The following is a 25278-nucleotide window of genomic DNA, read 5'->3' on the forward strand; positions in this document are numbered from 1 at the left end:
CCTCAGTTATAAACTATGTGTTCTGTACAAAGCTCTCATCTTCTATCCGTACAAAAGCATAATGTAACTATTTTGAACAGACGTGGCTACATGATATTTTATAGATGAAATTCAATAAAGACAAGTGCAAAGTACTTCACTTAGAAAGAAAAATTTGAATGCATGCCTATAAAATAACTGGCTACATGGCAGTAATACTGAAAAGGATCTGGGGTCATAATGGATCATAAGTTCAATATGAGATGTGATGCAGTTGCAAATAAAGGCTATATCTTTCTGGGGTATAGTAACTTTCTGGAGTCAATATAAGTAGTCTACTCATGGAGCTAATTGTCCTGATTCACTCAGAACTAGTGAGGCCTTACCTCACACAGCACTCCAATTCTGGGTGCCACATTTTAAGAATAATGTGGATAATTTGGAGACAGTCCAGAGAAGAGCAACAAAAATGATAAAAGATTTAGGAAACCTGACTAATAAAGAAAAGTTAAAAAACTAGATATGTTTATTTTTGAGAAAAGAATACCTGCGGGGGGAGGGGGTGGGGCTGATAACAGTTTGAAATATGGTAATAGCAGTTATAAAGAGGATGGTGATCAACTGTTCTCCATGTCCACTGAAGGTAGGACAAGAAGCAATGGGCTTAATCTGCAGCAAGGGAGATTTAGATTAGATATTAGGGAAAACTTTCTATAAGGGAAAACTATCAGGGTAGTTAAGGAATAGGCTTCCAAGGGAGGTTGTGGAATCTCCATCACTGGAGGCTTTTAAAAACAGGTTGGACAAACCCCTGTCAGGAATGATCTAGGTTAATTTGATCCTGCCAAGTTTAGTCCAAGAGGAGTTGTTACTAGCTCTGTTCTGGAGAAAGTACCACCACCAGACTTTGGTAAAACCTGGAATACGTGTATTACAGCTGAGGAGTCAGTGACCTCGCCAAAGGAAAGGATTGGTTACTCCTCAAAGCCAAAAACAAAACTCAAAGCCATGCTTGCAGCAGGGAGTTGTGGTGTGGTAGGATTTAGGGCAGTGGTTCTCAAAGTTTATTACATCATGACCCACCTTCTAACAACAAAAATTACTACTTGACTCTGGGGGAGCAGAGGCTGAGGCCCACTCCACTTTGGCTTTAGCCCCAGGTGGTGGGGCTCAGGCTTTGGCATCACCCACAGGCTCCAGCAAGTCTAACACTGTCCCGCAACCCACTTTGGGGTCCCAACCCACAATCTGAGAACTACTGATTTAAGGGATGGAAGGGTACACAGCCCATGGGACCATCTTGCTACACATCAAAAATTTCTTTCTGTGTGCATCTTGTCCATTGTGGCCTCACATACCATGGGAATGACTAAACTTTGGGCTAGTGTAACTCTCCCAGGCTAAGGAAAGGAATGTCTCTCTTTGAGATGTATGCTTTTTCCAGTATTCAGGTTGACTCTTCACAGGATGTTACTCCTTATCTCTTAAGCTTAGAATGTACAGCACAGAGTTCTTTGACAGGTGTGTTCAATCCTTTATAAATACTTGGTTAATTTTGTACTGTACATACAAGCATTTCATTTTATTTGTTATATAACTCTGCTTATATTTGTAAAAGCAAATTAAGTTGCAACAAATTGGTGTATTAGTCTTGATGTTTGCATGGAGTAAGTGAAACAAACAAGATCACTGAACCTGTTGCTTTATACTTTGGAAACAATCATGCCACTGCTGGAAAGAGAAAAGTTGCTAATTTTGTTATGTACTAACTGACTCATAGCAGACAGCTGGTAGAATGTTCTTATTCCAATCAAGCTTATTTTGTATAATGAGTTGAGCAAATGTACACAACTGGATAAGCAACGTGTATAAAAACAGTAATATGCAGTTCATTTAACCAAACAGTACAGAGTATAAAAATTCAACCACTAATGTTCACAGTACCATTAGCAGTTAACAATGTGCTCAGTCCTTTCAGCGTGGCATACAGCTAGACTGGCAGGACCTAAATTCAGCCACTACAGAACTGAACTTTATCTAAGTATGACACTGAATTAATAAAGTACAAAAATTAGAAGCACTAAAATATGCAGCTGAATCAGTCAAGTATTCTTAATGATAGTTAAAGCAATCTAGGCAGCTCAGTCAGTGACGTGTGTAAAAAAGTAACAACTACAATATACACACCTTAACCAGAAAAATAGGCAGCTTGCTCAATAAGCTACGCAAACATCTCTTGAAATGAAGTACTGTAATAAAAGTTAGTGATACAATAAGCAAACATTTGCAGAAAAAGTAAAAAAAGCTGCTGGTGTGATTTTTGTCTTTATTGATGTTCTTTAGTTATAATTTGTGAAGAGAAACAAGACTAGTTATACACTGACCACAATGAATTGTTATTTTCTAACCATCTTGTCATTACTCTGTTTGATTTGTATAACTTTTAAGAGGTAGTAATGGGTGACATTGCATGACTAGTGCAATTTCAAAACTCACTGAAGAGCATAAACAAAAACACTGACAATAACAGAGGATGCTTAAAGAGAGACTGGCAACTGATATGACAATATCAGATGCAAATAAGTTTTAAAAGTCCTGAGAAGTTATTCTGGTCCCCAAATATGTACTATCATATCACACATGAGAAGACCATTAACTCATAGCAGTCTCAACAGGTATTGTAGTGATTCATAGATTCAAAAGCTAGAGAGGAGCACTGCAATCATCTAGTCCGACCTCAGATCATAGAATTACCCCAAAATAATTCCTACAGCATATCTTTTAAACAAACATCCAATCTTGATTTAAAAAAATCAGTGATATAGAATCCACCACAACCCTTGGTAAATTGTTCCTATGATTAATTAACCTCAGTTTAAAAAATGTACACTCTATTTCCTGTCTGAATTTGTATAGCTTCCAACTTTCAGCCATTGGATCATCTTAGACCTTCGCTGTTAGACTGAAGAGCCCATTACTAAATATTTCTCTCCCCTGTAAATACTTACAGACTGTAATCAAGTCACCCCTTACCTTCCCTTTGTTAAACTAAAGAGATTGAACTATGAATCTTTCACTACAAGACATGTTTTTCTAATTCTTTTATAATTTCCAGGGCTCTTCTCTGAACCCTTTCCAATTTAGCAACATCCTCCTTGAATTGTGGGCACCAGAACTGGACATAGTATTCCAGCAGCAGTTGTACCAGTATCAAATACAGAAGTAAAATAACCTCTCTACTGCTACTCGAGATTCCCCTCTTTATGCATCCCAGGATTATATTAGCCTTTTTGGTGACAGTGTCACATTGGAAGTTCATGTTCAGCTGATTATCCAGCATGACCCCCAAATATTTCTCAGTCATTGCTTCCCAAGTTAGAGTCCCTCACCTTGTAATATGACCTACCTTCATTGTTCCTAGGTGTATATATTTACATTTAGATGTCTTACCAAGCAATCCAGATCATGCTGAAGCAGTGATCTGTTCTTTCCATCATTTACCTCTCCCCCACTCTGTGTGTCATCTGCAAACTTTATCAGAGATTATTTTATGTTTTTGATAAAAACGTTAAATAGCATAAGGCCAATAACCACTCCCTCTGGGACCCCACTGGAAACACACTTGCTTGATGATGATTCCCCGTGATATTTGTATTCATTTTTAAACAGGTGATTAATACTGAAATATACAAAAAGGAGCAATATCCCAACCAATGTTGTGCCAACAATTGTAATTATGTGGTGGATATCGATTGTATCAGTTATGACTTATTTTCTGACTGCTTTATCTTTAAATGAAGAGGCACTGCACAGGCAACTGACTTATTTTGTTGGGAAGTAGTTTGCTATAGAGGAGACACACACTGTGTTCTCTCTCTCTCTCACAGATGTTTCTGTTCTTTGTTGTTCTTTTTTTTTTTTTACTTTGAGTAAGGATGTGAGAATTCTGTGTGTGTGGAAAAATTGCAGTGCGGACTGCTTCAGGGGATCGCCAAGGCCATGTCTACACTGCCACTTATGCTGGCAAAACTTGTCGCTGAGGGGTGTGAAAACAACATATGCCAGTGAAACTTATGTCACTCAGGGGTAAATGGCAGTGTGCACTGCACTATATAAGTGGGAGAGTTTCTCCTGCTGACATAGCTACTACTGCTCGTTGAGGTGGTTTTATTATGTCAACGGGAGAGCTCTCTCCCATCTGCACAGAGCGGCTACACAAATGGTCTTATCGCAGCGCAGCTGCATTGGTACAAGTGAGTTGCTGTAAGAATGCTAATGTAGACATGGCTTAAGTCTGAAGCAGTGGCCTAGTTAGGGAATCTCAAATCTCCTCACAGAAATGGAGAGGAAAAGGAACAGACTTTCTTTCTTGCTTACTTGTGAGTGCTGTATATTCAAGTGGCAATGCCTTGTTTGCTGAGCCTAAAGTGGAAATTATACAGTAAGAAAACAAAATGGTACATGTCGTGCTGCACAAGTGCACCAGCTCTTCTCCAAGTAAACGCCTTTTAAGACACATTTTTACTTTTCTTAGGAGAGGTCTGAGTCTTTCCTGGATGATCAGGGAAGAATACCAAGACAAATCTTGGAAAACCCTGAGCTAATTTTATTTGACATTTTACCTGAGTACCAGTGCCTTGAAAACAGCCATCTGACTACATAAAGGCTTACTGAGGTTGACTGTAATAGTTACTAGAAACAACAATAGCTCTCAGGGTATTTTGCCTCAAGGGTAATGTTGGGATTTTGCCAACACCCAATTCTATTCCCCTAACCAATTCCCAGTCCCAGGCTCTATTGCCTTCCCGTGGCTCTCCGTCCCAGTTTCCTTGCTCACCCTGGGCCATTCACAGTTTCCCACTTCCATTACTCCAGTCCCAGACTCCTTCTCCCAATCTACTTCTTCCCTCTTCCTCCCAGTCTTACTGCATTCCCCTCTGCATTCTTACCCCATGTCCCCTCCACATTCTACTCAGATGGCTGTCTTCTCCATGTTGCTGGGTGCCAACAGAGGGATGACTAAGAGCGCTAGAGAAAGGGCCCCACTCTCAGTTCCAGTGCCTAGCCTCACCGCAGCCCAGCCCCCAGAGCACCCAGGAGCAGTCATTAATAGGAAAGTCTGGTTTCACCACTGAAGCCAGTTGTTCTATGGGTATAGCTCCTGCGTAGTCTGGTCAGCGTTAGGAGCCATGAAATAGAGTTGGCAATACGGTATTGCTGCCTCCCCACCAAAAAGTGGTGCATTTCTGTGGTTCTGTATCTATGTCACAAAGGTTCTGAGATCCTTCAGGACAAAAGGTGTTATATAAAAGTGTATGTTTATAAAAGATAGTGGAGGAACCTGCAAATGCAGAGCGAGTAAATAATAGCTGAAGTTGCCACTGGTGACTGAAAATAAACAACACTACACTAAGTATTGTATACATTTCCTAAGAAAGATGTCTAAAGGTTGAGGGGGAGGGTTGACTTTTTAAATTTAATTTAAGACCTTTTACAAACATTTTAAAATAACCCATGTATTCTTTCTTCCATTATAGGAAACATGTCTCATTTCAAGTTTAAAAATGTATGGCATTTAGTCCTTCTTTCTCTCCCCCTCCCCCCGCCTTCCCCCCACTAGTTAACAAATATTAAAAATATCTATGCTGTCATAAGAAGAAAATAAATTCGTACCTACTGAGGGATGATGTTAATAATTATACAGAGCCCTAGCAGATTTGTTAATCAGCTGCACCTGTGTCTTGTTAACTGGAACTTGTCAAGTCTTTGCACAGGTACTGAAGTCTTACAAAGGTAATGAAAAGAATGATTTACAGATTGTGAATTATAGGATTTTCTCCCTCACTGGAGCTCCCCATTAAGACACTTAGAGAGGAGAGAAGGTAAACTTTAGCATGTCACATACACCAGCATTAAAATAAGACAGAGAAATATTTTTAATGAAGTAAACCCTGTTGGATGTATATCAATACCAAATATAAAATGAGCAAATTTATCATTGCAACAAAGTATTTGATATGATGTTCTTGGCATGATAAATGATGATTAGTAGCCTAAGACAGAAGTATTACCCAATATTTGTGTCTTTCAATAAATCGGGCATAATTACCTCAGAAATATAAAATGTTCTTCAGAATTAATTACCAGCTGCAGAATGTTCTCTGGCTACCTGCTCTTTCTGGTGAGTCTCACAACTAATGCAGTTATGAACACAAACACACATGCGTTTCAAGGTCTATGCAGGGCACAGCCATCCATTCAGAGACCCAATGCTGTTCACAATGTGTGCAGAGGGGATCACTTTTATGATATCAGTCCTATTCCACACACATTTTATTTGACTGGAATACTATGGAGAGGGACAACTCCTCAGACCCACTCCTTCTTGACCAACAAGGGTACAAACCATGACATGTAGCCATAAAGGGGAATCTGAGTGATCAGAGGATGCAGATTATGGAACTGCTGCTCCCATATTCAAGATCCTGCACTCCAGATAGACCATGCAGGGGAGCCAGACTTAGTATATCAGACCCAAACATAGTGAAGAAATAAGTAGGGCTGGTCAAAATTTTCCATCAAAACTGCTCTTTACTAGACAATTGGTTTTTTTTTTTATGAAAAAAACTTTTTTCACAAAAAATATCTGCTTTCCAGAAAAAAATTTGACTTTTCATTAAAAACTGAACACTTCAAAACCAAATTTTTTAGTTTCAACTGAAAACCAAAAATATGAATTTGGAAATGCTGCTTGGTGCCCCCTGGGAGTTGCAGTTTGTGTGTCTCCTCCCACCTTCTCCTCTGGACTAAGTTCCCCAATGTGACTGCATCTCCCAAGATACAGGATGGCGAGGGACTCCTGTTTTGCATTAAGGCAGCTCAAAAAGAGATGAGGAGCATGGTGCATGATGGGAGATGTAGTCCAAACAGGAAGCCATTGAGATTTGAAGCTGAGAGATTTTGGGCAAATTTTTTCAGTTTATTGCTGAAAAGTCAAAAATTTCCACAGGAAAAAACCCAACCATTTTCCAAACAGCTCATGAAATAAGGTCTATCTTATTCCTGTTTATTATTGTTTCATATGTACACAGTCCACTGCCTTACAGTTTCTTGTATGTGTGTATTGCTAAAGGTTGCCAGAGCTACAGCAATGTCTCTTCCCCTTGAATCTGGGATACGTTCAGTTGTTTGTCCTCCCTATGTCTTCTCGTGGCATTTCTTAATTTCTCAGAATATAAATCGGTAATGTTTGCAGGTATCGACTGAAACATACTATTGTATTAAAGGTCAGATTACGAAATAAAAAAATGATCTTTTACTCCATGTTTCAGAAGATGCTACATTATTTCCTAAAGAAACGTATTCCAGGTCATAACAATAATCCTTGCAAGACAACATTTATAGTATAGTTATCATTAAACTTCTCTTTCTACATAATTATAGAAACTATCCATGGCTAGGAATCCGTATTCTTTTCAGTCAATATTATGGTCACAGGTGGCTGGTAACAGTTGGCTGCTTTAGAAGTTTACTTGTAAAGCTGCTGATAACTTACATTCCTCAAGAGGAAGCAGCTGAGAATACTCAAGTTTTCCTTTTCCTAATGGAAAATTATTATTAAACAGTGACAAGAAATGCTGTGAAGTTGTGGAAGACAAAAAAAAAAAAAAAAAAGATTAACATATCCTTACTAATGCAGAAAAAGAGAATGCTGTCAGCATAATGTATACTGGGTCAAATCCGGCCAACTGTGTACAGCCAAGAGAAAGTCTTAAAAGCCATGGAACCAGGCCAAGGAAGGGGAGTGGGGCAGATGTAGTCATGATCATGTGGATCAACTGACCAAAAATCCCAAAGAAATATACAGGGGTTCTGAATGCTGTTGGAGATAAGAAACTGCAATAGCAGCCACCAGCTGGCTCAGATAGTGCTTTTTGGTTGATGCAAGGAAAGGTTTTATTCACAATCCCTGCCCAGAGCTTCTGCAAAATCTGTTTTTTTTCTTGGGTTTACCCAAGGGCTCGAGATTTGGGCTTTCATGTCTAGGATCCAGAGTCAAAACATCCATTTTTCCCAACAGTCGACATGTTAACCAAAAATTTACCCGCTTTTGGAGTGTAACCAGATCAGAAATGTAGCCACAAATATTCAAGTTTAAAGAACTGAAATGTAATACTGAAATTCTCACAGAAAGGAATGGAAGACAATTGCCATCAATTGCAATAAGTGTTAGAGAGTAGAAAAGACATTTATTTGTGTGCAGTCATTTTGCTCAGCACTAAAAAAAAAAAATACAGAAGACAACAGTCCGTGCTTCAAGGATCGCACACTTGTAATAAGATTTGAGGAAGGCACAGACAAGAAGGTGTCAGACCTATATGACACACAGGCTTGAAAAGTAGAATAGGAGAGATTCCAAGCATAATGGTTGGCTTGAAAGAAGATGTAAAGCCAAGAGTGAGAGAAGGATAAAAAAGCAGTGCTGTTAAGAAGAAAGGCTTGGAAGAAGCGTTGTCAGTGTTTGCAGTGTATTTTGGATTTTTGCAGTTGGTGTATGATTTTCCTTCCTAGACTTTCATGCATACCATGAGACCTTGTAAAGGCAGATTAAGAGGTTACAGTGCATAGAAAACTGAGAGATGGGAATATGTGAAAGAGGCCAAAAATAAAATAAGCAAATTGCCAGTCTTTTCATCTCAATGTTTCCTGACGTTGAGAAAATGAAGTCATTTTAATATGCGTAACTAATGCTTATTGATCACAACAGGCTTGGTGATCTTGACAGTGTTGCAGGAATCATAGCTTTACAAAAATAAAAATCTCTAATTTTTTTCAATAACTGATACAAATTGGTTTTCCAGTAATGTTATCCATGTCTGCCTTTGATTTCTACCTATTTATTTTTGCTTCAAACTTTTACAGGGAAAAGCATGCTTTGTCTTTACAACTTGAATCCCCCTGCACCCCTTTTCTGTGTTACAGAGTAGTGATGGAGTACAAGATCTTATTCCATCCACACCTTGTTCTTTTGGTAGTGGTGGTCAAATCCTTAAATAAAATAAACACTCCCAATTGCTCTACAGCACTAGCACGCTTCTTCGTAGCAGTAAATATTTATAAAGAATGGGAAATAAGGCCCCATTGTGCTAGGCATTGTGCAAAACACCGAAAAAAGACAACGCTGCTGAAGAGCTTATAACCTTCGTTTTTAGGAGTAGATCAAATATTTCTAAAAGTTCTTTTTATCATCTAAGGAACACTGGTAGCATGTGTGCTTTTACTCTCTGCAGTGGACTTCATAATCCATGCTATTGTTACTCTTAAGATAAATTATTTTTCCTTTTTTTGAGGCCTTCCAGCTAAATACATTTGTAAAACTGCAACTTCTACATAATGCAGCTACTTGTATAAGAAAAGCATAATCAATATGTTACTCTATATTGGAGTCTTAACACTAGGTAAAAGTAGATTATTGTATTGATTTTTAAATTTTGCTTAATGACTTAAGTCATTTTAGCATTTTTAGTTTTCTTACTTCATGTCCACTTCATGGACGTTAAACTTTTTAATCAAAATTTTGTTCAAAGACTACTAAAAGATCTGTCCCTCACAGAAAACTAAGGTTAGGTAGATAAAAATCTTCTGGTAATTTAGCTTCTTTCTGCAATTTTCCTACATTTATCGAAGTCCCTTCCATTAGGTATTTAGGCTGAGATTTTCCAAACTGAATAAAGGAATTAAAATTAATGTTAATAGGATATCTAAATTACCTAGGCAACTTTGAAAATCCCACTTTTAAAATATATATTTTTGTTAATAACTTGTTAATAACGAATAAGTTCAAATGGCAAAAGGAAGGCTAAAGAGATGTTTTAAAGATGTTCTGCAGTGTGCTAAATAAACACACTCCAGCAATTCTACAAAACAGCAGAATGACAATATAAATAGAACTAGAAGCAATTTAATGACACTTCAGATGTCTTACACCTTTTTTTTTGTATGCATATGGAATGTCTATAACATCTTAGTCTCCATGTTCCCCAACTCCCACTCCATGAAATGACCCACACATCTTCACCTACTGCAAATCAGTACTGGAGCATGGAGAATGGCTTAAGTCCATCCCTATTCAGAAAAACCATTCAAGCATGTGTTCTCCTTAAGCACACAATGGGACTTAAGCATGTTCTTAAGCTCTCTATATATAGAACAACACATGACCAAAGTGATTTTAATAATTTACAAGCTTTGAAAGTTACTACCATTGAATTCCAATTATACCAAAATGACTTCACCCTCTCTTGCTTTCAAAAAGCAAGCGGAGAAAGTGACAGTACCGTCACTACAGAAGGCAGCCTCCCCAGATGATCGCTTACTGTTCTACAAAGAGTTTATGTCAACAGCACTATAGACATAACCCATATCACATTTTCTAGGATTATCTGAATTTGAATGGAAAAATTCTGAATCCAATATGCCCAACTTGTGGGATATTAGGAGGCCCTGAAATCACTTCTCAGGCTATGAAATTTTATCACATTTTTCATATGATGTTTTGATGCAATATGTTGATATAGCTCTATAATGTTGCAATCCAACTTCATTACACTCGACAAACTCATAAAAGTGACAATAATATTTCAGTAGCTTTCACCTAAAATTTCCAAGAGTATGTTGTCAAAACAGCAGGAAGTGGAAAAGAAGTTTTTCAGGCCCCAGAACTATCAGCAGCAAGAATATTTGTGACAGCAGAACTGAAATATTTTCTCAAAAATCCCTAATAGAAATGATCCTTTATTTACTTTTTCAATGCATCATTGCATCTTTCTAAACACTATGGGTGAATTTTATAACTGGAAGAATTCTGTATAAACTGCAGATGGCAAATCAAAGGAAGACTGAAATCTTCCGTTACATCAGAAACACTCCAGCCAAAAGCCAGTTTTGCAGCCTCATAGTCACACCTTGGGATGTTCTTTGGTAAATTTACTTTGGTGACCTGGTACAGGAGAGATCCACTGGTGAAGATGGTGGCAGAGAAGCATATTTATAAGAACAATGGAACATAGTAGAATAATTTACAGGGAGCATCACAAATGGAGTATAATCCTAACTACAGATAAAGGAACAAAAACATTTTTGAACCCAAGAATTTTCCACAAAGTATCCAAATGCAGTGCTAATGTACCACAAATTCCTATTCCATGGGATTATGCATTCCTTGCACATACAGAATTACCAAAGTCAACAGGCGTTTTGGATGTGCCAGTAATGTAGGATCAAGCCCTAAATGGGTAAATGTAATTGTGAGAGAAATATAATGGTGATTCAGACTCCGTCTCAGCTACAACAGAGGATTATACAGCGTAGCTCAAGAGGGTGCTCTAAATTACTTCTGCTGCTAGAAAATGACATGGCAGTCAGATCAGCAGGGCTGTCCTAGGAAGGCTGAGCCACACCCAATATGCTGGTAGTATGAGATAGGAGTGGTACAGAAGCTTTGCTACCAATGGCTCCCCCAAACTGGGGTCATCCTACAGAGTGGACTTTGCCGGCTTTAAGTTAAGAATCTGCCTATAGGGCAGTGCTAAATCGCCACACCACACTCAGAGATCTAAGCTTCTGGGTGCATTATGCATTCATCTCAACAAGCATTTGTGCTTCCTAACCACATAGACACTTCAGTAGTAATCTTAGATTTACATAAGTAGAACAGCATCTATACCTTGATGATCATTATGAAACCATAACACTAGGGCTGCAAGAGATGTGGACCTTGAGGTTTCTAGGAAGTTCAAACACAGTTTCCTCATTAAGGGACAGGTGCCTCTCTCTACAGAACTTGGAGCATCCACCCCGTGTAAAAGAACCCCTTTTCTGGAAGCAACAATTCCTTTCTTCACACTGTTCATCACAGTCCTCTACACATGAATTTTTCATGTCTGACTGACTGAAAGGATGATACCAACAGAGAACAATAAAAGCCAAAAGAATCTAACTTACAAGACAGAATCAAATTTTGGTCAGATTTGTAAACTATATTACCATAACTATAGACCAGATTACATTATATTTTACAAGAATATTGACAACTGTAAAACCTATCAAAAATATAAAAATCAATTAAGAAGGTTGAATTATACACATAAGAAACATTTTCTTTATTGAACAGTTTTCATAGATTGTTATTTCAAAATAGTTTTCTAGATGTTTGCTTAGATAATCTTCTTGCTAAATTTAAAGGGGATATTTATGAAGTTGTTATTTGATTTCCTTAACAGCAGCAAATTACCAAAAAAAAAACTCTAAGATGTTTAGCTACTATATATGAAAACTTCTAAAGATAGCCAAAGAGATTTAATCATAGTGTACTCCTTATTCAAAAAATGCTGGTTTACATACAGAAAAGCTTTTTAAGACAAATATTGCCACTGTACAACAATTTTGAATGATTGTACTTATTTACTTCTGTTGAGAGACCTGAACTAGCGTTTGAAACTAAAGTAGCTTATATCTCTATGAAATGTAAATGTGAGAAATACTTTTGGAATGCTATTTTAAAAATTGATAGCATATTATTTTACAGAATTTCAGTACGTGTGGATCTAAAATGAGAGTTGTCAAACATAACTCTCTCTCGCATAAAATTCCTGAGAAAAATTGAAAACCATGCCTAGAGCAACTAAAGGTTATATGACCAAAAATATTTTATAAATATGGGTAGGATTTTTAATTCACCCTATTTTCATTTAATATGGAGACATATCTAACTTAAGTGTTCGTGGCTTTTGTCTCAGTAGTCTTAGTTGTGTTTTACTGGAGCTATGACAAAACATAAAAGTTTTGGCAAATACAAGGACTCTCAGAAACTTGGTGATTTGTGTAACAAATTATTTGATTTGAACTAAGGTGGCCCTATGTCAGCCTGACTATCTAAATTTAGAAATATTTAGGAGGTTTGCTTCAAAACTCAGGTAAGTTATTTTCTTGCCATTTTATAATTTTCACATATACAAATAAAAGGTTAGCAGGGTGAACTCTGGTCCAAGGCCAAGGAGGCTATTATCTCAAGGAACTGGTATTTTTGACAACTGGCTTTACATATTTATTCTCTGAATTCATCCTAATTATGGCTTTCAATTTTCAGCTCCGATGAAAGAAAGAAAGAAAAAGAAAGCAAGCCCCCCAAAATACTGGGAAAACACCAAAAATGGTTACTTATATCTCAGACCTTGTCTATATGGAGCAGTAATATGGACTGCTACATGTTACATATTAATTGGTCCACACAGATGCTGCCGGTGTGCACTAATGGTCCCCTACTGTACTTAATATAGTGGTGTTTGAAACAGTACTACATTAAAGTGCACTAAGGGACATTACAAAGAGATTACTCATTACAGTATATGCTACTTCAAAGAGTAATGTAGATAATATTTCATTCATTTCATTCATTACAGTACATACACAAAGAGAAAGCCCTGAAAAACCCAAATTTTTTCATATCTACATTAAACTCAAAAATTGCCAGATGAAAAATTAAATGAACAAACCTGAAAAACAGAAGCCCCAATCCTAAGGGAATCCTGATAGCTGTTAAAGTGAGCTCAAATGGCTATTTCAGCACCAAAATATATTACGGCAAAATTTCACTGTATTATACATGAGCTTCCAACGGAAATATACTATTGAATACACAAAGATGTCCTAAGAAAAAGCCAGGGAAATTCAGTTTTCTCTGCTTCTTTCACCCTTGGGACGACCTTTCACAATAAGAATTGTCAGTGCCTTATTTATAATGGCAGATCTCAGGTTTGATTCTGGCAGCTTTTGATCACTTGATGGCCCAAAAGCTTTCAGATACAGAAGAATCTGCTGCTTTTTTTTGGCATCCTGCAGTGTGTTTAAACCTCAAAAGCAACTTTTAGTCCCAGAAGGGAATTACTGAAGCAGTGTAAACAAAACACAAACGTCATAAAATGATGAATATCTCAAACAAAATATCTTTGTCAGATGGATGACAACTTCACATCGCCTGAAAGGCATATCTGTAGCAACTGTACACTCTGTAAATAAAATTCTGGTTTACAAATTAAAGTAAAAAAAGCAAACAAAATTAATGAAGTATTTAAACTTGAATGTACTTTTTTTCAAAATGCATGAAAAACATATGCAAAAATATCAGTTATTTATGTATGCTCAAAGTTTCCTGAAGGTAGGCTCCTATACAGGTCCTCATTGCTGGATCACACGAGTCTATGTAACAATGTAAAACACAAAATAATTAGAGAACTGTCTTAAAAGAAGCTTGTTAGTCACTTTATTGAGGTCATGTAAACAAATAATCTTTGATGAATAGGTGACAATGATAATTGTCTGTCAGTAGAAATTCTTTCTAGGATGAACTATGCTGATTAGGTGAGAACTCTATACAGATATAACTGCTCCAAATTTCAATTCTAAGTAAGTTAATAGTCAGTTTTTTCCTGCCTTCTGAACAGATGCATGCTCAAGAGGAAAATCATGCCACCTCACCACATCCCAAACAACCAGAAGTAGTAGCACTACTGTGCATAAGAGATTTTAGCACAAAGATGCAATAAAATGACTCACCAGAGTTAGATTTTCAATTTTTATAAATCCCTGAAGCTCTTTTAAGATTACTATGGATGTCACAAAGCACTGCCTCAGTATAATAGTATCATTTATTGCTTTTGCAAACAGACTAAATAAAAATAGAATATTGCAGACTGATTGGCTTGGTATTGTAACCTTTTTATACTGGCTATAACTACATTAATATACAAACAATTGCTACAGTACCATCATTGGGGAAGTAAGAAACCTGGAAATGTCTGCTTCTTGTGGGCAATTTACTATGGAGTTAAATAAGCAATGTAACTGAATATAAAGTACTATATTTTCAGTACATCCTTTAATCAAATAAATATGCACAACAGAAATGTGATACGTTTGGAAAAAATCCAAAGAGATCTGAATATAAAGCATGTTGTTATATATTAGAGCAAAGTAATTTAATGGATTTATGAGGCTTTTATTCAAAACTGTTATCCACATATATATGGTACTAGGCTCCTTTCTAACTAAATCTATACCTCTAAATTTAAAAATAAAATCTGCTAAACTTTTCATTTAATTGATCAGTGAAAGTGTGCTTCCACATGTCCAATGTGCATATGCATTATGGACTTATCTGCATCCCAGTCTTTTACAGATTTAAGATGATTTATATATTGCAAAATATTTACCCATATCCTTACCTACACTCATTCCATTGAAGCCCTGCAATTCATGCTCTTTATGACAATAAAAATGTATAACTACTTTCGAAGTAAATTAAGTCATTGAAACATGAATTGAAAATAAAACTAGCAATATTTATTGCCAAATAAGTGTCTGATTATCATAATTGAGGAACATTTCCAATCTTTTTCATTTAAATAACTGGAAAATAATCCCCCTTTGTATATTGAATGTTATTTAAATTTGAACTACTCAGTAATTTGCATAATTTTGATACAAGTATTTGTAACCATTCTAAATTAGAATGAAGCTAACATGTTAGAAGAAATGATAGTCACAAAACTGGGAAAGACTATGGATTCTAAGGGCTCAATTCATTTGCAGGTTCTACAGAGGAAGGTTTTGCAATGGCATGAGCTGCCAACAATGCCTCTTGAGGATGCAGCAGAGGTAGCCACAGAACAGCTGAAAAAATTAATAGAAATGGCATAGCCCAGTTGCCTGAAGCATTTGCTGTTTCAGCCTGGCCCTGGCAGCATTAGAACTTAGTAAGGGCAGCAGTGCAAAGACTTCCTACCCTTGCTACTTGTGATTGCCCCCACCAGCACAGGAGGGTGTGAACTTCAGCCCCCACTGGCTCTGCATAAGCAGAAGTGAATCCAGCCCAAATACCTAATGATCAAAGAGTCACATTGTATTAAGACAACATATAGAAACAACTGAATTGCAAGATTTAGTTATGCTTCTAGAAATCAGATTTAAGAAAAAATGCAACTATTTGGAAGCCAGGGAGCTATTTTAAAGATCTGCTGAGAGTATTCACACCACAAGATGGTTTCAAATATCAGTGGTTTTGAAATAAAAAAAACCAAACAGAATCATCAGCCGCTTCAAGCAGGTCTTGCTGTGACATCAGAAAGTCAATTCACTCAGTTTAGCAGCATTCAATTCTCAACATTTTGTTCTGAGTTTCTGTCAAGTTATTCTAGGCTGTGAAATTGTCAGGAATGATGGATAACTATCAGCCTTCTGCTATCTTCTTGCCTTCTCCTTAGAGATTTGCGGCTGCTGACTGCAAAGCAAATTCCTTTTCTTTTTTTGCACAACATGCCAAATGAACAACAGTAATTATGAGAAAGCCTACACTACAATTATTTTAGCACTTAACTTTGTATTGACATCTGTAAGAGAGACAGCTCTCTAGATTGATTAACAATGATATAGCTTCCTGCTTTCATACTGTAGCTTCAGTAATGTCTTTACATGTAATTTCAATAAAACACTTGTTTTCCACCCCTTTACTGTTTTAAAACTATAAATTGCATTCATTGTGGAAAACTTTTAATATTTAAATAAAATTAATAGCCTATCATAACTGTCCTAATGTGTCATCACACCATACATTACTTGTCATATAATCAAAATCCAACAAGACAGAATAATTTACGGATATTAAACAGAATTTCATTAAGGAAGGAGCAGAGGCTATGCTATTGTTCCAGTCCAAACACCATATTCCCTTCCCCCATAAATCTTGTTTGTCAAGCTAAATTCAGCCCTGGTATGTATTGAGGCAACTCCATTGAAAGTAGCATTAAATCTGTTTACATACTGATTGAATTTGATCTCAAATCTGCAAAGCATTTACTTTAGTGCTTATGAGGAGACAGTTCCGGTCCAGACTAGGAAAGTGACTTAAGGGAGGAAAAATGCCAAATTAGAGCTGAATGAATAACCGATTCTTTGGTTCAGAGACCAAACAAAAAAAAACCAAACCCAAATAAAAATTGTTTTGGATCAATCCAAAATGGAACACTTTGTTTTTTCTCATCAAAACAAAAAACTGAAAATTTCATTTTGAACAAAATGTATACATCTTGAAAACTTTTTTGTTTGATTTTAGCATTTTGTTTAGCTTTCTGGTGTATCTTACCATTTTTTTGTTTCATTTAAATAAATGTAGTTAAATTTATGAGAAAATGATCAAAATATTTCATTTCAAAAAAGGTCTTAAGGAAGCATTTTGACACCATTTTTTAATTTTTTCAGCTGAAACTGTTTGCCAAATTCAAACCAAATTCACAAATATTTTAGTTGACCTGAAACTGCATTTTATGATGAATAAACTATTTGTTTGAAAAATTTCACCCTTGCTCTACTTGTGATGGCATAAACTAGGACATTCTTCAGACCCACAGCAATTATCGCTCACTCGAGTTTTCTTATTGTGTTCAAAATAACTGCAAAGTTCAACATCAGTATCAATAAGCCAATTAATTTACATTGCTTTCATTCACATTTGCAACCTTTTCAGTCATACATGCTCAGGTCAGAACAAAGAGTGTCAGGTGGTTAAGAACTTTACACTTAAAAGATTAGAAACAATAAAGCCCCACTGTCCTATTTCAAACAATATAGACTAATTATAGAGCATCTAGACAAAAAAACCACAGAAGAAAGTATTATTACTTCACAAATCATTATCACCACATTCTTCTATGGATGCCCCTCCAGGATCAGTTTTTGGTCCATTTTGTGTTTGGTCAGTACATACAGTTTATAAATAGCTAAAATATGACCATACAGCATGCTGATGAAAATGACCATTTTGCTAGTGTCCTGATCTTGCCTTTGTTAAACTACATTGTTTCCTCTGGATAGCTCATGAATGATCACTTTACATTCAATGTGGAAAAAACAGCAGTTTCTTTTCTTTAGGAAAAAAGTTAATCATGGACGTAATCTTAAAATCCATTTGGTGACTTTACATTGCACTATGTTACATCAATTAGACTTCTTAGAATCCTGAGGACTTTCAGCACACATCATAATTTACATGAAAAATACGGCTTCTGCTGTACTGAAGATTTCATTAGGAATTGGGTGTTGCTTCAGAAATGTGTTCTAGTGGTACAATCATGAATTCACTTTTGTATTTCATCCAGACTACTGCGATACAAATTCATCACATCTTTTTTATACTACTTTACAAACTTAAATCTTGACTGCTCACGAGCAAGAAAAAGATCAGTTTAATTTTTGTGAACTTTTATGTATAAAAGATTACCTCTCACAGGCAGAAAGGAATAACATCTTGCAGCTCAGGGCAAAATTTGCTCTTAAAGTCTCCAGTGCACTGATTCAGCAACTCTTACAGTAAATAATACTTACACACATAAACCGTCCCATTGACCTCAGTGGGACTACTTGCTTGAAAAAGTGCTGCTTAACATGGATATGGGTTGCAGAACTGGGTCCTAAATTTGCCACCGAATTACTCAAAGGACAAATGTACTTTCGAACAGCTCACACAAAGTCAGATCAAACACTAAGAATAAACTGTTTAGTCCAGAGATTTGTAATACTTAAAGAAATGTAAAATTTTGCTCTTGGGATAACTAATTTTTTTAACTATATCATTATATATAATCCGTAGATTATAGAAAGATTATAAAGCCTTAAGGGACCGCTGTGACCATCTACTCTGACCACCTGTATAACACAGACCATAGAATTTAACTGAATTAATTTATGTTCAAACAAATATTAACTCCCAAGTATGTTTTAAAAGGCATTTTATATATTTCTACAGTAGAAATGAACGTAAACAGCTAATCAGTGTGAATTTAAAAAAAGGTTTATTTAAATCAGATTCTTTATTTAAATTTAATACATTTTTCTTTTTCAAAACCATAAAATTAAATTTGAAATTATGACAACCTATGTACAGTAACCTAATCTTACTATAATCTAATGAAATTAATTAAATAAAAATAAATACTCTATCAATGAGTCTTCTTCAAAATTTTAATGAGATAAAGGCTGGTGCTGTTGTAACTATATAGAGAATCGGGAAAAAGCATTTAAGAATTTGCAGGTCAACTCAAACTTTATAAATGTACCATAATGTCAGGTACTGCATTAAGTATCTGTATTATTTTCAGTTTTTACAATGGAGAAAATGCTGGTATTTACATTTTTCAAAAGTAATTTTTCAGTTTCTCTTCTGCAAAAAAAGTGTTTGTCTTAATTACTTTTGGTTCTAATTTAGCTAGTAAATGCTGCTGGAATATTTTCTTTATTTGGAGTGGTTTATTCAAAGTTCAAAAGTTGATTAGGAGCTGAAACGGCAGGAAAGCTTGGTTTCCTCTTCCAATCTATGAATAAGAAACAGATGGGAGAGGATGAGATCTACTAATAGTGAAAAATTGGAGGATGTGGCGCCTTGATTTAAATGAGAGTTGGGCAGGTAATCTGTTTGGCCACTGTTGAAAATCGTGTTGGACACCTATCTGCATCTTTAAAAAAAATCTGGCCCCTGCTGATCAGAAATAATTGGTCTTTTCCCCAATTAGTTAATACTTTGTTTGTGTAATAAATCAGCCATTTTAAATGCAACATGTTTTGATAAACTTACTTTTTTTCTTATGTAGCCAAAACACTTAAGGTAGTTTTATCTAATTAATATAAATAATTTAAAAACACCATTTTTGTACTTTAAATTGAATTCCAATTTCTATCCAAATGCAACATGACATGAAGGCCAATTAAAAAAAATCTAGTAAATAAGAAATTCATCATCCACCATTTTCTAACCTAGTAAAAAAGTATATAGAGTATCCGCTTGGTTACCAAAAAAGATGACCAAATTTAGTGTGAAGGCTATATTTGATTGCAAATCAACCTATTTAAATGGTTACACCAACCAATGAGAATGAAGATTTCTTTGGGAAAATAACTAAAAAGTACAAATGCAAAACAAGTTTAAAATCAAAGATTGAAATCAAGGTTTCCTGTTTGCTGACTTTAATCATGATTTCAATTGATTATTTAAATCAATTCACCCTGCTCCTAATAAATGTCCTGAACGACCTTTAAAATGTCTTTAAAAATGTCTTTAGCCAGGATATGTGGCATATAGCAGCTGAATGTCAGAAGGAACAGTAACAGACATAACACAGTCTTGTAATGAGAGTAAAATGTAATTCATACAATGATCTCATTACCTACAAATAAATAAACCTTTTCTTGCTTTATCTTTTAGACTTAGTTTATCCCTGTTTGCTTTATCTCCATGTAGATTTCAACATTAATCAGAAGCTTTTGTAACCAAGTATTGTAGCAGCCACTGCAATACAGTCTGCAATACTTCCCTGCTAGCAGCAGATTTCCCTGAAATTTCCCATTTGCTACCAATTGTAAGGTGCTGCACAAAGTCATAGGATCAAGATAAGGATTTAAATTTCAACCATCAAGAATCACCTTCTCACAAGGAAAAAAGTTACAATATCTAATCAAATATTAATGTATCCATAATGCATTCATAACTTGTCCTGTACCACTGGTAATATTGTTCATTTGTGTGTGTCTAAAACCTCACAGCCACCTTGTACTCCTTTCTACTACAATAAAGGCTAATCCTCATATTTGTGATATCTGACAATTGTGCTGTCTTAAATATGCACAGAAATGGAGAAAAATTGATCTTGTATGCATGTCTGCCTATAGTATATGAAAAATGTGGGGGGAAGGGAGAGAGAAAAAGAAATAAAGACTCACAACATTGTTGTTGATGCATACAATGGACACCATTAAAAGTGAACTAATATGCTGTCATAAGATTGAGTTTATTGTGATATTTCCTATATACTGAATATATATTGCAATAAGGTATTTATACTGTGCCACAGTGAATATTCCCTCTGTAATGGAGCTATGCTACAATAAATGTATCTTAACTCATCTAACATGGCCTGGGGATTTGGAGGTTCTTATGGGGAAAGAGTAGTAAACAGATGCTTGTGGGGCCTTCCGGGCAGCAGAGGATACTCCATGAAACTTTTTGAGTCGTAACAATAACCATACTAGTGATTTAAGTGGCAGGTACACCCAAATCGCCTTCTCAGACTTTTGGCAACTGCTTCCTTCATGTCACAATCAGGTCTCATGGTTCACAGGTGATGCTCAGTTTTACAATATCACAGAGGTCTCTAATTGCAACACCCTTCCAAATGCTATACACTCTAAAAGCGCATAAATGTGCAAGCAACACAACATCCCCCCATAAAAGCCACATAAAATATGCAGGAACAAACATTCCCCTTCTCCAGACCTGGAGAACACCTCCTGCCCCTCTCCACTTCACTTCGAAATCCTGAGGATTCTTTCTACCTTCTTTGAGCCCTCCCCTACCAAGCCCTCTGTGACCCTCCACCTACTCCCACTTAGATGTTTGCATTTTCAATACTCTGGGCTAGAGTATCAACAGAAGTCTGGATGTAGGAGCCTGAGACTCATAGCTGCCATGCAGCAGAGGGCTCAAGCACAGAGAAGAGCCCTTAGTTCCTGTACATGCTGTATGTTGCATGCAGGTTCTCCTCCTAACGACACGACTGGCCAAAGGAATAGAACAGGCAGCTTTGGAAGGTGGAACTGTGTAAGCAAGTGCTCTCTCTTCTGCATGTTGGCAGAAGCTTCCATCTGCTCCTAGTACTCAGCCTCAAAGAGAAACTACCATTGAACCACTGATAGCATGTGAAGTCAGACACATCTGGGAAGTCAGGCCAATGCCATTCCCATTGCACACCAGCAATGTGCCCCAACTCCCTTTGACAGCAGACCCCATCTGAGATCTATGAATATGGCCTGGAGCTAAGATCTAAGAACCCACCATTAAATATTCCCGACTGCACAAGACTTACATTTACCATACGTTTTTCTTGATCCTATTTGACATATACAAGGTAGAAATAAATATTCTCTCTCACAAGTTCCTCTTATAAAGCAGGAAACATTTAAAACTTATTCTAGTTTGGGAAACAAACAAAAAATAAGATAGAGGATGACTTTAAATAAGATCAACTTTTCTTCTCCCCATCCACAACAACTTGTTTTTCCATAAACAAAGGAAAACATTTTCTATGTAAAAAAATTATAGCATGTTGCAATTAGTTATAAACTCTTAAGGTTTATTCTGTTCTTTTGTAATGGTCTACTACATTTAATTTGTAATTGTTCAGCATCATTTTTCAAATGCATAATGCCAGAGGCATGTTGACACATGTTCATAAAAACAAACACGGAGTGTCAACTAGAATAATGAAGACAGCTAGAATATTAGACTATGAATGACAAAGCTCTGTTACCAGGAAGAGCGGTCACTGTTTAGCCTTATAATTCCTGGAAATCCCAGTGGGTTTGAAAGTACTTGACCCTACCGTACATAGATGGTTGGCCATGACCATGTATTCAGAGTCTGCGAGCAGCAGACTGTATTCTATGTAGAGCATTCATTCATAAGAACATAAGAACGGCCATACTGGATCAGACCAATGGTCCATCTAGCCTAATATCCTGTCTTCTGATAGCAGCCAGTGCCAAGTGCCTCAGATGGAGTGAACAGAACAGACAATCATCAAGTGATCCATCCGGTCACCCATTCCTGACTTCTGGCAAACAGCCCATCTGGCTAATAGCCCCTGATGGACTTATCCAGCTCTTTTTTGGGCCCTGTTATAGTCTTGGCCTTCACAACGTCCTTGTCAGAGGTTGACTGTGTGTTGTGGGAAGAAGTACTTCCTTTTTTTCATTTTTAACCTTTGTCACAGGCCCTAAAGGAACTATAAATTTTCCCTCCAAAACAAGAAATGAACAATTACCATGATAAATTATTATTTATAGTTTATATTAAGGATGTCTCAGAGCCCAAGTCCTAAATCAGGGCCCCATTGTGCTAAGCATTGTACAAAGAGACAACAGAGATGGAACCTGCTCCAAAGAGCTTACAATCCAAGAAATGAAAGAATGTTTAATGTCCTCTGCACAGGAATTTGTTGTTAGCACACCATGGGGCACTATACAAAAACAACCCCAAAGTAAAATAAATCTTCCTTGTAATGTAGGGACGTAACACTGGAATCCCAAGCTTCTTCAAACATGGAGGAGTGCTTTGGAGATTATATGAAGTGACCATATCTTTGATTTCAAAACAGGAGACTCAAGAGCGCATGTGGGTTACCTTCCTGAATATCCTGTATCATCATTGCCCAGAAAAGGGGATTTGGGAGAGTTTGAGAAAGGTGAATATAATTATTATTAGGGGTACCAAATGTTTAAAAAAATTAATCACAATTAATTGCAAGATTTTTTAAAAATAGTCGCAATTAATTGCAGCTTTAATTGCATTGTTAAACAATAATAGAATACCAATTTAAATTTATTATAAATATATTTGGATGTTTTTCTACATTCTACATTTTCAAACACGGATTTCAATTACAACACTGAATACAAAGTGTACAGTGCTCACTTTATAGTATTATTCTTATTACAAATATTTACACTGTAAAAAAGATAAACAAAAGAAATGATATTTTCAATTCACCTTATACAGGTACTGTAGTGCAATCTCTTTATAGAGAAAGTGGAACTTAGAAATGTTTTTTTTTTTATTTACATAACTGTACTCAAAAACAAAATAACGTAAAGCTTTAGAGCCTATGAGTTGAAGCATGAAGGTGCAAATAAATGTTTACCATATCTGGCATGAAAACATATTGCAACACTGGTTTCAACAGTGCCATGCAAACGTCTGTTCTTACGTTCAGGTGACAATGTAAATAAGAAGTGGCCGGCATTATCCCCAAACAAACTTGCTTGTCTTAGTGACTGGCTGAACAAGAAGTAGGACTGAGTGGATTTGTATGAGGTGATTTGAAAAATGCTATTTCTTTTGTTTATCTTTTTTACAGTGCAAATATTTGTAATCAAATATAATAACATAAAGTGAGCAGTGTACACTTTATATTTTGTGTTGTAATTGAAATCTATGTTTGAAAATGTAGAAAAACATCCAAAATATTTATAATAAATTTAAATTGGTATTCTATTATTAACAGTGCAATTAAAACTGTGATTAATCAAGACTAATTTTTTAAATCTAGTTAATTTGTTTTGCATTAATCACATGCATTAACCGCGATTAATTGACAGCCCTAATTATTATACGTATCTCTTCATGGTGAACTGCTATTCTGTGCTTTGTTCATTCACTTTACAGCTCTTGGTCAAGTTGCGCCCTCACTCTGAGCCCCAACCATTCCATGATCGAAACCCTTTCCTGCAAAATCTTAACTTTTCATTAAAAAAAAAAAAATATGCCAGCCCTTACAGCTTTGAACAAAATCTTGAAAATGTGAACAAAATGTAATCCAATGCAATGTTTTGTTCCTCAGTCTCCCAACAGGCTGAAACAATAGCTCTGAACCGTCTGACCTCTCTCTTTCATCTTAGTGATATCAATATTAACTATTTCACTAGCTGAAACACCCAGCAAAGGTGCTTACTCCACAGTCTCCAACTTCCCCTACTCATCTGCTAAAATCTCCTTTTGCCTCCAGACAACTTTTACACTGACAATAGTAAAACATCAGCATCATGAAAACAAACAAACAATGTGGGGAACACAAAACTGAATATGAAAATAACCATCACAAGGGGCTATTGTAGTGATTGCACTGCAATTACAATTGTAAAAGGTTCTTCTGTTCTGGGTGAAAAGAACAGTGCCAATAGTATTCCCTATTGTAAAGGAATTTCACGTAGAACATCATGAAGCCTGTTGGGTTCATTTTGCAGAAGTTTTGTGATTAATTTTCCAGTGGTTTCTCTCTACATGGCTGCACGGGGTTAGTGTGTGTGAAATTCCCAGGTTCTCATTCCTTTTATTACAATGTTTATATGGGTGAGGATCTAAATTACATAATTGATATAAGACATTATAAGGACCTCAGCAAGAGTCCCTCTGAATAAAATCAAGCTAAAATTTTACCTAGATCCAAAAATGGAAAGACAGCTTCATTCAAGCTCTACTATGGAGCTCCGCGAGGATGAATAGAGAGCCCATTGACTCACAGGGATCTCTGTGCACAGTTGCCTACATTCGAGGTGACTGTGCTACTGAGTCAGCTGAGATACTGCCTCACTTGGACATGTATTTGTTAATCTGTTAATTTAACCATAGTTTCCATTTTCCAG

General features: G+C 36.2%; 1 protein-coding gene across 1 annotated transcript in view; it reads right to left on the reverse strand.

The window, feature by feature from the left end:
* LOC137144931 (BEN domain-containing protein 5) overlaps positions 1-25278 on the reverse strand; it is an 803386-nt gene that overhangs the window by 449965 nt on the left and 328143 nt on the right. The window lies entirely within an intron of this gene.

This window comes from Emydura macquarii, unplaced genomic scaffold, assembly GCF_026122565.2.
Source record: "Emydura macquarii macquarii isolate MOO-44397 ecotype Brisbane River unplaced genomic scaffold, CSIRO-AGI_Emac_v2 contig_3506, whole genome shotgun sequence".
Classification (NCBI taxonomy): Eukaryota; Metazoa; Chordata; order Testudines; family Chelidae; genus Emydura; species Emydura macquarii.